At 37.7% G+C, this 15662-nt stretch overlaps 1 pseudogene; it reads right to left on the reverse strand.

Annotated features, from left to right (window-relative positions):
- Window positions 1-11414: 11414 nt before the first annotated feature.
- Window positions 11415-12548, reverse strand: LOC145031766 (putative E3 ubiquitin-protein ligase ATL44 pseudogene; annotated as a pseudogene).
- Window positions 12549-15662: the final 3114 nt, after the last annotated feature.

Here is a 15662-nt window from a genome sequence, read left to right on the forward strand (position 1 = left end):
GTAGACGAGGAGATGAAGAAGGCGAGATACAATGAGACACTTAGGAGCGATATCCGACAGTTTGTGAGCTGATCTAGTTGTGGGACACAAGATGATACGATAGCGAGTGCCAGGGAGAAAGATATAGACTTGGAGATGGAGAAGAAGAAGAAGAAGAAAACAAATTATGTTCAGGGTTCAAAGGGTCAGGAAAGAGGCCCAATGCTTTTGATTCGAAACTGAGAGGCCATCAGGTCCAGGGTCGCGGTGGCAAGTGCGGAAACTCGTACGATGGGGAGTGCAGGGTGGGTGATTTTGGCTACTTCAAGTGCGGTAGAATGTGTCATTTCAGCAGGGATTACAATTCTACCACCACCACCACCCAGGTATCTGATCTGATTTGCTTTTATTGTAATCACAGGGGCCATAAAGAAAGCCAATTGCCCGAGTTTAGTAACAGGAGGACCAGTTGCAGCTCCTGCTCCGGCGATTTTGATGGTCGCAAATGGCCGCCAGGGTAAGGAGGATGCACCTATTGTGAGCAGCAGGGTTTTTCAGATGACATCCAAGGAGGCTCGTGCACCACTTAATATGGTAACGGGTATGTATGTTCTCCATATCTCTTTATTTAGGATGATTTTTTGCTGACATTTGTGTATTTTGTTTTAGGATCGACCCTTGTGAACGATATTTCTGCCTTGGTATTGTTTGATTCGAGGGCTACCTGATCTTTTTTTATCTCTTGCGCTCAGCAAGAGGTTTGCCGATGCCCCGGGGAGTTGGGTTGTCCATTAGAGGTTGAGATTGTTGATGATTGTCCTGTGCGAATGTTGAGGGGTTCATTGGGGTTGTGTCCTGGAATTGTTCATTGAGCGGTATCCAATCAATTTGGTTCCTATTCCCCGTATGAGAGCAAGGTTATATGGGGATGGATTGGCTGAGCCCTAATGGGGAAATGATTGATTATGAGCAGTAGTTGGTGCATATCCAGACCCCAAGTGGGGGAGAGTTGCTGATTCAGGAAGAGAATGTTTAGTGCAGGCCGGTTTATGTTCAGTTGCTAGGTCCAAGCGCTATCTTCAACAGGGTTGTTTTATATTTGTTGCCTATGTTATGGATACTCGGGAGAAGGGTAAGGCGATTGTGGATGATGTGCCAGTTGTTCAGGAATATTAAGATGTGTTCCTGGATGACTTGCGTGGAGTGCCTCCAAAGAGCCAAGTGTATTTTCGGATTGACCTGGTTCCTGGTGCGACTCTGATAGCCAAATCACCTTATCGATTAGCACCTCCAGAGATGCAGGAGTTGTCTACATAGCTGCAGGAGCTATTAGAAAAGGGATTTATTCGACCGAGTAGTTCGCCATGGGGAGCGTCGATCTTGTTCGTGAAGAAGAAGGATGGGTCACATAGCATGTGTATCAACTACCAGGGGTTGGATAAGCTAACAGTGAGGAACCATTACCCACTTATAAGGATTGATGATTTATTTGACCAGCTTCAGGGTGCATCTTGGTTTCCCAAGATTGATTTGTGTTAGGGTTATCATAAGTTGAGGGTCAGAGAGGAGGATACACAGAAGATGGCCTTCCGAACTCGTTATCATCATTACGATTTCGTGGTGAATCCCTTCGAGCTCACTAATGCTATAACTGCATTTATCAACCTCATGAATCGTGTATGCATGCCTATGTTGGATCGGTCTATGATTGTGTTTACTGATGACATCCTAGTCTATTCTAAGAACCAGGAGGTGCATGAGGAGCATCTGAGGGAGATATTAGAGAACCTAAGGAGGGAAAGACTATTTGTGAAGTTCTCTAAGTGTGAGTTCTGGTTGCATGAGGTGTAGTTTCTGGGGCACCTTATCAACTAGAACGGTATTCTGGTCGATCCGGCCAAGGTCGAGGCCATGATGCGGTGGGATGTTTCGAGGTCTCCATTTGAGATTTGGAGTTTTCTTGGTTTAGCAGGTTATTATTAGAGATTAATCTATGATTTCTCCAAGATTGTTGTTCCTTTGACTCGTTTGACAAAGAAGACGATCACTTTTTGTTAGGGGCCTGAGCAGCAGGCAGCTTTTGAGATGTTGAGTTAGAGATTATGCAAGGCACCAAATTTGATCCTTCTGATGGGTGTTGAGGATTTTGTGGTTTATTGTGATGTGTCCATCACAGGTTTGGGTTCAGTTCTGATGTAGAAGGGTTGCGTTATTGCTTAAGCTTCGAGGAAGCTAAAGCCTCATAAGGCGAATTATCCTACACATGATTTTGATTTGGGTGTTGTGGTGTTTCCCTTAAAATTTGGCAACACTACCTCTATGGGGTCCGTTGTACCATTTATACAGATCATAAGAGCTTGAGGTATTTGATGGATATGCCGAATTTGAACATGAAACAACGTAGGTGGTTGGATGTGTTGAAGGATTATGAATGAGAGATCCTTTATCACCCACGGAAGGCCAATATGGTGGCTAATGCTCTAAGCCACCACGTGTTCATGGCTCTGATAAAGGATATGTGTTTTGAGACTAATAGTAATTACTCCACTCTTAGAGTGGATTAGGTAGGCTCAGGTTGAGACTATAAAGGAAGAGCACCAGAAGAGTAAGTGCATAGTGTGTTGGGTGGCTTCCTTTGATTATGATAGTTGGGGGTTATTAACTCTCCATCAGAGGGTGTGGGTTCTATCTTTGGGTGGTGCATGCTAGGTTTTGATGGAGAAGGCGCACAAGTCAAGGTTCTCTTTCCGTCCCGGAGAAACAAATATGTATAGAGATCTGTAGCTCGATTATTGGTAGCGATGCATAAAGAGAGATGTGGCCTGGTATGTGGATAGGTGGTTGGCTTGTAGGAAAATCAAGGTCGATCATCAGCAACCGCACATAAATTTGTAGCTATTAGAAATTTTCATTTGGAAATGGGAAGAGATTTCTATGGATTTCATCACGAAGTTGCCTCAGACAGCGCGCAGAGTGGATTCGATATGGGTCATCATGGATCGACTGACCAAGAGCATGCATTTCATTCCTATTCAGGAGATTATCTCAGCGCAGAAGTCGACCGACACCTACATCTGGGAGGTTGTGGAACGACATGGGGTGTCGGTTTCATTGGTTTCGGACAGGTACTTCTGATATACTTCCAGGTTTTCACGAGGATTTGGGTACTTATCTGCATTTCAACATGCTTTCCACCCACAAACTGACAAACAAAGTGAGTAGACTATCAAGATATTGGAGGATATGCTTTAGGAATGTGTATTGGATTTCAGTGGGATTTGGGATATGTATCTTCCTTTTGTAGAGTTTTCCTATAACAATAGTTATAATTCCAACATTTATCGACCTCCTTTTAAGATTTGATGCTCTATAGGAGGAAGTGCATGACCCCGTTATGGAGGGGTGAGTTTGATCAGTGATTCATGGGGAGTATTGAGGTAGTGCTCAAGACTACCGAGTTGATTCGACAGGTTCGGGGTAGACTTCAGACAACTTAGAGTCGACAGAAGAGCTATGCCAACAAGTGTCGATCAGATCTAGAGTTACAGGTTGGAGATATGGATCTCCTGAATTTGTAACCTTGGAAAGGTGTCATCTGATTTAGGAAGAGGGGTAAGTAAGGCCCCAAGTACATCAGTCCTTTCAAGGTTTTGGCCAGGTGGGCAGGGTGGTGTATCACTTGGATCTACCCAAGGATCCTAGTCAGATCCATAGCATGTTTCATGTCTCTCAGCTGTGAAAATGTTTGGTTGATGATTTCATGGTGGTTCCATTAGAGGATATTCAGGTAGGATGAGTGCCTGAATTATATTGAGAGACTGGTGACAATCCTTGACCGGAAGATGAAAGACTTAATGAACAAGGTTATGGGATTAGTGAAGGTGTAGTGGTAGCATCGGAAGGGGTCTGAATCGACGTGGGAGCCTGAGGAAGGGATGAGGGAGTATTACCCAGAGTTATTTGCAACATCGGACTTCGAGGATAAAGTCTGATTCATATGGGAGAGAACTATAACACCTTATTCAAGATACTTTTCATTTTGACCGTTGGTGTGTAAATGTTTTGTAGATTTGGTATTTAGGGGAAGTGTTGCCATTTTTGGAAAACTTAGAGTATGTTGGGCGTACTTCTCGCATACTGGGCGTACGTACTCATGGGGAAAACACTAAAATTTAGGGTTTAGAACCTATTTAAACAACATTATGACCTATGATACTCTCATTCCTTAACATCCATTTCCCTTTTAGCCCTATTTCGAAACCCTAACCCTTCTGGAAGAGACGTGACCTTCTTGTGTGTGTTTTTAGTGTGTGTTGGTGAGATTTGAGGAAGAAGAACCTGGAAGAAGGACCATTGATCAAAGGAGAATTTGTAGATCCAAATTTCTCACATCATTTCCAACTTCATTGAGGTATAAAGCTGGGAACTTGGTCCTTGTATGCTTAGATCCAATATTTATGAAGTTTTGGTACCTTTTTGGTCCTATTATGAGATCTAGTGGGTTTCTTCCATTCTAGAAGTTAGGAATTGCTTCTCTTGATGCTTTTGAGGCCCCTAGTCCATAAAGTTAGCATCTTAATGGTTGTAGATCAACCGTGCATGTGTTTAGGTCCATTTGGTGAGAGTAGAATGCTAAAAGTAAGGTTTGGGTCCTTTTAAGCCATGCAAAGGCTCCAAGTTCTTGACTTTATGGATTAACATGTTTCACAAGACTTGGATTTGAAGTTTGGATGTTTAGTTGCAAGTATTAAGCACTTAATGGTAAAAAGCTTTATGGGCGCGTACGTTACTGAGTCCCCGGTCATGCATGCTTCGTACTATGTTGGGCGTACCCGGCTCATATGCAGCGCGTATTGGCCAAAGAAGGAGTACGCAGGGCGTAAGTCTAAGTACATCGGGCATACTCAATAGTTGTTGACTTTTGCGGTTCGGGCCGGATTTGGACGATTAGGGTATTGGGCGTTGTTGGGTCACTAGTCTTTCTGACCATGGGACAGTGTTAGGCTTTGGGCCTTCTTAGATTTGTGCCTATAGTGGGCTTTGGGTTTCATTTAAGAATTTAGGCCATATTAGGCTCGTGGAGCCATTGGGTTGGTCCTCGATTATTAGGCCAAGAGAGGAAAGGGTAAAATGGTCTTTCACCCTGGGAGTTAGACAAATAAGAAAGTTTCCTATATATGGTTTATGGTGAAATTATAAATTAGGGTTTTATTTGATTGATTAGCATGGGGATTTTCTGGATCAACATTTAGAGCATTTATTTGATTTGCAATAGTTTGAGGTTTATTATGATTAGGATGCTAGTTGTTTGTGGTTCGAAGGCACCAATGTCAGCCCATGGTTTATTATGATTAGGATGCTAGTTGTTTGTGTGACTCTTTCATGTGTGGTATATGATATGTATATTGGGCATGGTGCAATTCCAAGTGGGGCCTGATGAGTGTATTGTATGCTATTTATCTTAGTGATTATTGCATGAGTTTTATGTGTCAGTATGAATGTTGAACGAGGCCCGATGCCAGGAGGGGCCTTATGAATGTGATGAGGCGGGGCCCATATCATATTATTGAGAGATCTGTTCCGAGCATGGCTCGATGCCGGGCGGGGCCTGATGTTTGTCTGGCATGGCCCAATGTATGTTGATATGTATGTTATGTGGTATTTTAGGGAACTCATTAAGCTTCGTGCTTATGGTTTTTAATTTTTGTTTCAGGTACTTCTAGATCGAAAGGGAAGACCTCGGGATAATTGTATCGCATGCACTACCACTTCCGTTTATTTAACTCTGATGTACTGAGATGACTGACTGATATACTCTGATTTCCTTTTATGTTCTTATGAACATGTTTTGGTTGGTGGTTTTATTATAATTAAAATGAAATTTTTGGTCTTAAATCTTGGGAAGTTTCATGTAGGGCTATATCAGCCTCTTCTGTCCATTTAAATTTGTTTTTGTCAAGACACCACTTTAGGATATAGAAGAGTAACAGAGTATTATTAGCTGACTTGGTAATGAACCTGCTGAGTGTCGTTAATCTCCCATTGATAACTTGGACCCCGTCAGGTTGTGGGGAACCTTGGAGTCAAGGAACTCCTGGATCTTGGCTTGGTTTGGTGTGATTCCTTCTTTCTTTATATGGTAACTTAGTAATTGGCCCACTTCTACTCCAAAGGTACACTTTCCTGGATTGAGTTTCATATGTGCTTGTGCTTGGTCTTAAAGGTTTCCTCAATGTCTCCGAGTAACGGTGTTTTGTGATGGCCTTTGATAACCTCGACGTTCCTACCGATTTGGTCGGCGAAGGCTTTGTCCATTAGGCGTTGGTATGTTGCCCTTGCATTTTTATCCCAAATGGCATATTTTTGGTAGCAGAACGTGCCACAATCAGTGTGGAATGATGTATTTTCCTCATCTTCCCTGCGCATTTGGACTTGGTGGTAGCCTTTGTAGGCGTCAAGGAAGCATTTAAGCTGGAAGCTTTCCAAGGATTCAAACTTTTGGTCTATCTTTGGGAGGGGGTAATGATCTTTTGGGCAGTTATTGTTTAGATTGTAATCGATGCACGTTAACAGTGTCATGGACGTAAGTGTGCCAGGCGTACCTTAGGGTATGCATCTTATACTGGTGGAGAGGCCCGTTTTCTGGGAAGGCACCTCTATGCCATGAGCAGTGTCTGAATACGCAGGGTGTACTCAGTCTGGGTTGACTTTTGATTTTTTGGACTTTGAACTTTGACCAATGATTTAACCAAGTTTGACTTAGGGGCATTTGGGTAATTTGAATAGTTACTTGAGATAGGTCCATGTTTATTGTATAGGTGAGCAGTAAAGTGAACATTTAGGGCAGTGATCTATTCAACTATTTTTCAGACTGTAAGGTGGGTTTTCTTTACTGTACTTGTGGGTCGAAGGAACCAATGTCGGTTCACTAGATTATGTATCTGGTATATTGGATGGTGTTATGTTGGTGATATGATTGAGTGGTACATTTTTATGATTACTTGTGTTCACTGGATATGTGTTAGATTGGTAGATCTATATAATTACATGTAATTTATGGTTATTGATTGTTATTGTATATGCTGACATGTTATGGTTTTTTGGGTTGAGGCGCTCCTACTTTGTGCTGAAGGCCAAGATAACCAGGGAGGCTCGGGCAAGTTGTATGTCCTGCGAGGCTGTACCGTCAGGCTGAAGACCCGGAGAGTGGTCTAGAAAGATTGTAGGCCTTGTGAGGCGGTCCAGTCAGGCTGAAGGCTCATATATGTATGATGTTATCTATGTGGTACTTTTCAGGACTCACTAAGCTGTAGTTTACAGTTTAAATTTATGGTTTTAGGTACTTCAGAGGACAGGGGCAAATTGAAGGCTTGATCGTGTACATCACCCTAGATTTTAATGAGATTATATTTTGGGATATTCTGATTCATGTTTATGACTTTTGGAAACTATGTTTTGTAAACATTTATGGTTTTGGATTGGTTTCAAAAATAAAAAAATTTACCTTGATTTTTGGGATGTTATAGAAAGAAGATTGACTCAAAGGACGAAGTGAAGGATTAAAGACAAAGTGGTGGTTAGTTTTCATTTATCAATAAGGTAAGTTTTATAAAGCTTTTAAATAGAAATACATGGCTTAATGAATTAATACTTATGTTTTAAGGTTTCTTTACAAAAGTAAGTATTGTGATATTCAAATGATACAAGTATGATATGTTATATGTTAAGTGAATTGAACTATGATAAGGATATCAATGTTTTTGAACTCTTTTTAAAATAAATAAATTAGTGATTGAATGATAAATGTATTGAAATGAGTTCAAAGGATAAAAATATGATGCAACATTTATGATTTATGTTGAAAATGAATATGTTTGATTTGGAAATGTTTTATACTATGTAATTTGTTATGATATATTTGTAAATCATGGCATTAAGTGTGATAGAGTATTGAAAAGAAATATGTGATCATGCATCATTGAGCGAATGCATAATAATGAAAAATATTGTAAAATTCGGCTATCCTAGGGCCCGCAAGGGAACTAATGAGACTATGCTAGTAGGGTACCTCTTGTCACCAAATAGGAATCTTTCAAGAAATAGGGATACACGTTGGTACCTAAGATCATGTAATGTGATTGGGTCCATATCAGACTATGAAAGCAAATGATATCAATGGAGAGAGCATCCCAAAATTGAATGAAAATTAAAAGTGAAACAATATAAAACCCATAAGTTTGCATTATGTGAAGATAAGCATTGCATAGTCAATTAGTTTTTTTAACGTTTATGAAGCTTATGCAAATTGAAAGTTTTATCAATTTTTTGAAAGATCTTGAAAGTGAAATTGATATAAAGTGTCTTAAGTTTATGAAAGTTATAAAAATGAAAGTTTTACTAGATATTTGAAAGCTTATGAAAGTTAATGAAAGTGAAAGTTTTAACTATCAAATGTTGTAAATGTTTTAGGTCTAAACCCATATGACTCATGAGTCGTTATTGTCTTAAGTATGTTTTGTTTAAATCTAATGTATTCCAGGTTTAGATATAAAATGTTAGAAGACTGTGAGCATCGCGATAGCAGCAAACCTTTGAAGGGTAAACACTAGGCATAGTTTCTATAAAGTATGTCTATTCGCTGCTTTACTATGGTTTTGTCTAAACCCATATGAATCATGAGTCGTTATTGTCTTACGTATGTTTTGTTTTAAATCTAATGTATTCCAGGTTTAGATATAAAATGTTAGAAGACTGTGAGTATCCCGATAGCAGCAAACCTTTGAAGGTTAAACACCGGGCATAGTTTCTATAAAGTATGTCTATTTGCTGCTTTACTATGGTTTTGTTTGTATTGTTTGTAACTCCCAATTTGTGTCTTTTGTAAACTAATATAAAATGTTTTGTAATGAAAATTTTGGGACAAGGTTTTGATAAATGTAGCTTAATTCTAGAAAACGTTTTAAAACCATAGTATTTTGTTTTATAAAAGTTTGCGTGTTGCACACCCCCACTTTACCCATATACCTAACCCCACCTTAATACCCACATCCCGCCCCATCCATCCACCCTCACTCCACCTCCATCCTAGATTACACCTACAGGGCCAACCCTAACTATCACATACCTACAAGTGTGTGTGTGTGTGTATATTATATATATATATATATATATATATATATATATATATATATATATATATATGTGTGTGTGTGTGTGTGTGTGTATGTGTGTATGTGTGTGCCCACAAAAATTTCAACAAGACCATAGTGATACAGACACCCACTCCACTTCACCCTTATACCAACATTCCAACACCCTATACCCACCTACACCCGAAGACACCCACCCAATCCCACTCCTACAACAACAAACTCACATAGGTTTGAGTGAAAATAGTTTAATTAACAAGCGTTTTATAAATTTTATTAAAAATAATAATAAGTTATAAAAAAATCAATACAATAGTATTTTAATCATATTACATAATTTACTTTCCATTTTTTCTTAGACAATTCTACAAACCAAACTGAAAAAGATTTTATTCATGTGAACCAATCGGATAACAGATTACAATTCCTTTCAAATTCCAGTTTTTTTATATTCCAATTCTTTTGATAGATTCCATTTCTTCTAACAACATTTTGCGAACGAAATGCCCCCTTAAGAAATCAATTTAGTTACTAAGAAATGTTAATTAACTTATATAAACAATCTTTACCACGATGATATGAAATTCATAAGAATGATGTAAAGAATATAAGATATATTTTGTCTTTATCCAACCGTATTAAAAAAGCTATAATGGTTGGCCATTTTATCTGTTTTGATTTAATTATTTTTTTCTTCGAATCATTGTTTGCTTCCACTGTTATAATCAAGATAATGTTCATTAACTTTTGTTTATGTCTCGTTCTCTAGTTTTGCAAGAACTTTGAATATACTTTTTCTCGGTTTTAAAAACACATTAAAGTAGAAAAATATGAAATTTCATTTTATTGTTTTGTTTAAAACTGAAACCGCACCATTGGGAAAAACCGTAAAACCGCATCATTTGAAAAGGCGACATCGTGTTTTAAGATTACAAAAACCAATGCATGTGATTGACGGTTCGATTTTGACATACAACCACACCATAGCTACGACTAGCTATAATGGATATAAAAATTAGGTTTAGAGAGGTAATCAAGTTGGGTTGGAGAATAATCTTAGTTGGCCTATTGATGTTCATTTATTGACATGTCTAGCGATTGGACTTTGACAATTGATTGATATAGTCGGCTTATTTGTTTTCATTTATTGACATGTCTAAGAGTTCGGTAACTCATGCATCATCTTTATGGTGGCTTGTAGAGCTCAAGTGTGTTGATGATAATTTGTTTAAACTAGATGCATACAAAAACATGGATTATATGTTGTTTTTCAAGTATGACATTTCTATGATCGGCATATCTTACATGTGATGGCATTTTATTTGTTTTAATTAATGTATCAAAAGTTTTGTGAATGAATCGAGTGTGTGTATGCGTATGGAATCTTGAATGCAAAACCTCATTTTCTAGTCAAATTTTACATGCTATGTTTACTCTTATGAGAATAATTCCTACTACACATATCTAAATGCTCATTATTTAGATAATGGTAAAGTTGCAATTAATCCCGTTTTTTTTTTTTTTTTTTTTTTTTTTTTTTTTTTTTTTTTTTGATAGAAAGGTAAAATAACATAGCAAAGAAAAATACTAATAAGCATATCTTGCGATAGGCATTACCTAAATTAAAATTTTATGTAACAAGCATTTATGGTTATATTATAGCGACCCGACAATATCATGTTATAATTCCAGATGTTGGCATTGTTTTATCTCCATTCAAAAGATGTTTATATGTTGGCCTACACCTTAAACCTAACTTCCCTTACATTGTTTTCCCGATTAAGACCCCTACCTAGAAGAAACATCTTTCAACCTTAGATAGCTCATTCAAAAAACTTGTTTGTTTCTAGATCGATCTCACATGTTTCGTTTAGATAATGCTAAATAAATTTAAATCACCAAAAGTAACCACTTAAAATCACTTCGTTGCATCTTAATGTATTTTTACGTCAAGATTGCACCCAATAAGCTGGAAAACACTGGGACACATACGTCTTTTCAACATGTCGTCTCTAAAAAAGACACAAATACACTTCTTAATTTTATCATAAAAATATTCATAGAATTTGTTCAACCTCACATTTTAAGGATAATTAGGAAGTTTCCTCACATGAGCATTAGTGCATCACCATGACAATTATTTATATGACTAAACTTAAAGACTAAAGTTGTGACAAAAAGTATGTTTTCATCATCATAAACCTTATCATCAGAGTTATGAAAGAGAAATGTATAATCAAACAATAGTTGGCATCAATCGTAATCCTCATTAGGTTACAACAAGTCTGGAAATATATGCTCACTTGATTAATATATATTTCACTTTATTTCACCAAAAGAAAAATCGAGTAAAGTTGAAACATGAAAGTGATGTAACTTGACAAGATCTAACTTAACCTTTTTTTTACAATGCCAAACAAAAAGACGAAAAAAGATGATAAGATAAGAAAAAGAAGGAAAAACCGAAAAACAATGTGCTACTTCTGGTTCTGGATTCTAATCTCACAAAGCCCTAGAGAAAAAGTGGAGTCCCCACCCTGCAACTATCTTTAGCTACAGAACAAGTTACAAAGTTTCAAAGATCAAACAACCCGTACATACATCGTCGATCACCCTGATTTCCGCGTCACAATCATCAAGTAGGTTAATTTATCGATGAATTAAGCATCAGCGGCGGATGATATATTTCTCCGTTTTTTTTTTTTTTTTTCATTCCAAATTTGAAACTGTCATGCTAAATCTTCACTTGAACTACTAGAGCTATGACCATGCTTTCCACCTTTATCTTCCGCCTCCAATGGAGTTTTTCCGGTGGAAACCGATGGCAATTCACCGCATGTTTTGCACCTCGTGGTAACAAGATTCTGCCTACACGACGGACACGAGGAGTGAGAATTCAGCCACGTGTCAATGCATACAGCGTGAAATCCGTGTCCGCAGTGCGGCAGCACACGGATCTCATCGCCGTCGACGTACTCCGCCAGACAGATCGCACAGTCACTCGAAGACAACTTTCCACATCCTCCGCAGCCTTTATCTTCCTTGTCCGAATCATATGTAAACTTTGGAAACGTTTGAATCGTCTTCTTCTTTAATCCTCTATTTGCAGCGCGCTGGAGGGGACTCCGGTTGCCGGTATCGACGGATCCGCGACGGAGCCATGCACAACGAGCTACTGCGATGAGACCTGCAACACAGATCAAAGCACAGAGGAGAGCGGCGAGGATGACAACGAAATCTGACTCGACGGCTACTGCCTCAGGTGGATCCGCAACCGTCATCGGCTTGTCGGCGGTCTTCAGGAATCTGTACGGACGAGTCATTGTTTATTCAACTTTTGAATTAGACAATTAGTGTCTGCGTTGTGTGTGAGAGAGAGAGAGAAATTTCGAAAGGGTTTAGAGGGAGAAAGAGAGTATATTTTGATGCTTTGCTTGGGAAGACGGAAAGTGAATATATATAACGTGTGTGGGGACCACAGCTTCAACTGTATATACACATGTGGCATGGTAGCAGACATAGATTTCAGTCGATAGTACGCTTGCTACGAATTAGCCACGTAATCTCAATTTCTTAACTTCAACTGTAAAGTATAAACCCTTCACAAATCTTGAGTAGAGTCATCCGTAGTACGGGTGCTTCTGAATATAATTAGGCATCAATAAAAAGATCTATATAAATAAATAAATAAATAAATAAATAAAAAAAGACCGGATCGGTAAAAAAGACCTAAAATAAAAGTTTATATAAGTGTGATTTTTGTGTTCGTTGTATATTTTTCTAATCAGTTAACCAATTTTTTCGGTTTGTTTTTATTAGATTTTAATATTTTTTTATTGAATCTTAATATATTATTTTGGAGTTAATCACATACTCCATCCGTCCCAAATTGATAGTTTACTTTTGATTTTTAAAGTTTTTTTTCTTCAACTTTGACTTTAAATATTTTTATTTGTGTAATATATTAGTTAATAAAACTTATAACAATGAAAAAATATTTAAAATAAAATTCATTCATATATTTTGTATCAAGAATTATCTATCAAAAGCAAAAATATTTAAGGTCAAAGTTGAAGAAAAAAGATTTCAAAAATCAAAAGTGGACTATCAATTTAGGACAGAGGTAGTATTTGTTAATGGAAAGACTCGAAACCGAAACCAAAAATGAAAAAAAAAATACATAAACCAAACAAAAAAATTATTAAACCGAACTGAAAAACACGCACACAAAGACTGTGAGACTAGACTAAAAAAATCGGTCATGTTAAGAAGTAAAGCAAAAAACATGCAAAACCAAAAACACATAAGACACAATATTTATGTGTTTCGGTCAAGATGACTTACCACGACCAGAAGGGGATTATTCTTTATTTATGAGTTCTCAAACAGATGTTACAAAGACAAATTCACTAAAGATTCAACCATCACTTTAGAATACAAGACACTTCAAATGACTAAGCTGACATCATTGTTTATAGCGAAGGAATCAAACTTAAAACTCTAATGGGCCAAGCCCATTAGATCATAGGTCCATGAATGATGTCAACCAATCACAATCTGTCATGTATTGGTTTCTAAAACATTTATCCATGACATACAACATATGAGTATCAACAAGGCACATGATGGAGCATCATGATGAATAGGAGGCGCATCATGAACACTAATGGTCCAACATCCATCATGGTGGCACAACATGGTGTATTCCTTGAGCATCACCAACTTTTGAGCATCCTTAAACACTCATAAGCATCATAGAGGACTTCATAGCATATGTGGCTCATCAGGGAATCAAGGAACCAAAATGACGCATCTTGTATCATGATGGTCCATCTTTGAAGGTTTGTATCGTTTGGATACACTTCAAGTATAAAGACGAAAGTAAAACTTAATTTAAGAAAATAACAAACCGAAAGTATAGAACATAGATATTTCTCTAAATTGTTCTTTCACCAAGAAAGGGATTTTTCTTCACCAAGAAGACGGGTTGCCACAAAGACGATTCACACAGATCCGAACTCTCTACATTAGGGTTTACTCTAGTGTAGATTATATACTAATATATACATATGAATCCCATGATTTAAGGGATTATATCTTATTCATACTAAGAACCAATATTTATAACAAAGATATCGGATCTGCTATTTATTCTATACTTATCTATATCATTACCTAATATACAAACAATTACATAGAATAAATATACTAAGCGCTAACACTAATAAGCTTGATTCACTGGCCCTGTCGGTGTTGTAGACGATGACGTTGACAGATGTGTAGAGTGTTTGACTCATCAGATCATAAGGTGTGACCTTACAATCTCCCCCTATCTAATGATGTGAAAACTAATCTTCAACAGAGACATCATAAGAGTCATTGTAAAACTTGTCACCTTCTTTCAAGATCTCAGGCTTGATCTATCTAAATTGATCAATTTTAAGTTCATATAGTCTTCTACTAAGATCCAGAGATATCGACACGTGATATGCTCTTTCTAGTTCAAAATGACCAAGTCTTTCCAAGCGAAGATGAAACAAATGTTCAGTGGGAGCAGAATGAAGATCATTAGTGCGTTGAAAGCATATTTGATTATGACTGTCAAGATAAAATATCCCATATTCTGGTTCTAGAATGAACATGTATTGGATTGGTTCAACACCCACTAGCAGTTTATTGTTGATGTACCTAGTACCATAAGTAAGAAGAAACTTGGTATTCTTGGACTGTCTGGGAGCGCCTGTTCTTCCTGAGGGGGAAGATCTAGATGGACCTGATGATGGCATGAGGTTCAACTTCTTGACTTACTGAGCATCTGTTGAATTGCCAACTTCTCTTTCTGAACATGAATACTCTTATGTTTGTCAATAATTTCTTGAATTTGCATCTACCCAATGTAGACAAATTTGACTAACTCACGGGAAAATACAACTTATGTAACACCCGGTATCTTGAGGAATAATTGTTGGTAATAAATCCCCTTTTAGGGTCGGAAATGGCATGTTGGACAAACAAACATGACGTGTCTAGATTTGAAGAAATGTGGCTTTCATTAAGGCCAACACGACATGATGGCGGCTGGTGGAGAAAACCCTAATTATTAGGGTGTTGCACCCTATATAAAGGCCTTAAGTCCTTATGGTTGGCCTCCTTACCATCCTCCGTCACCACTAAAACCCTAAAATATTTAAGTCTTTTGGTGGTGTTCTTGAGCTAGTAAGAAGTTCTTGGTGCTCATTTTTAGTCTTTGTGAAGGACTAGGTGATCTTGAAGTTGTTTTGATTGGTGGAAAGGTTTTGGATCCATAATCATCTTCATTTGTGCAAGCTTTCTAAGGTATCAAGTTTGAACCTTGATTTATAAATGTTTATATCTCTCTATATTGTGCTTTGTTGTGCTTTTGGTCCCTTCTTGGGTTTATGAGAGAGTGAAGTTATTTAAGAGCTTGTAATTCCAGATCTGAGTTTGTATTGGACTCCTTGAGCGTAAAAGTGCATGCTTTATGAGATAATCGATTACGTGAATGCATTAAGT

This window comes from Lactuca saligna, chromosome 2 (genome assembly GCF_052625555.1).
Source record: "Lactuca saligna cultivar CGN05327 chromosome 2, ASM5262555v1, whole genome shotgun sequence".
Lineage (NCBI taxonomy): Eukaryota > Viridiplantae > Streptophyta > Magnoliopsida > Asterales > Asteraceae > Lactuca > Lactuca saligna.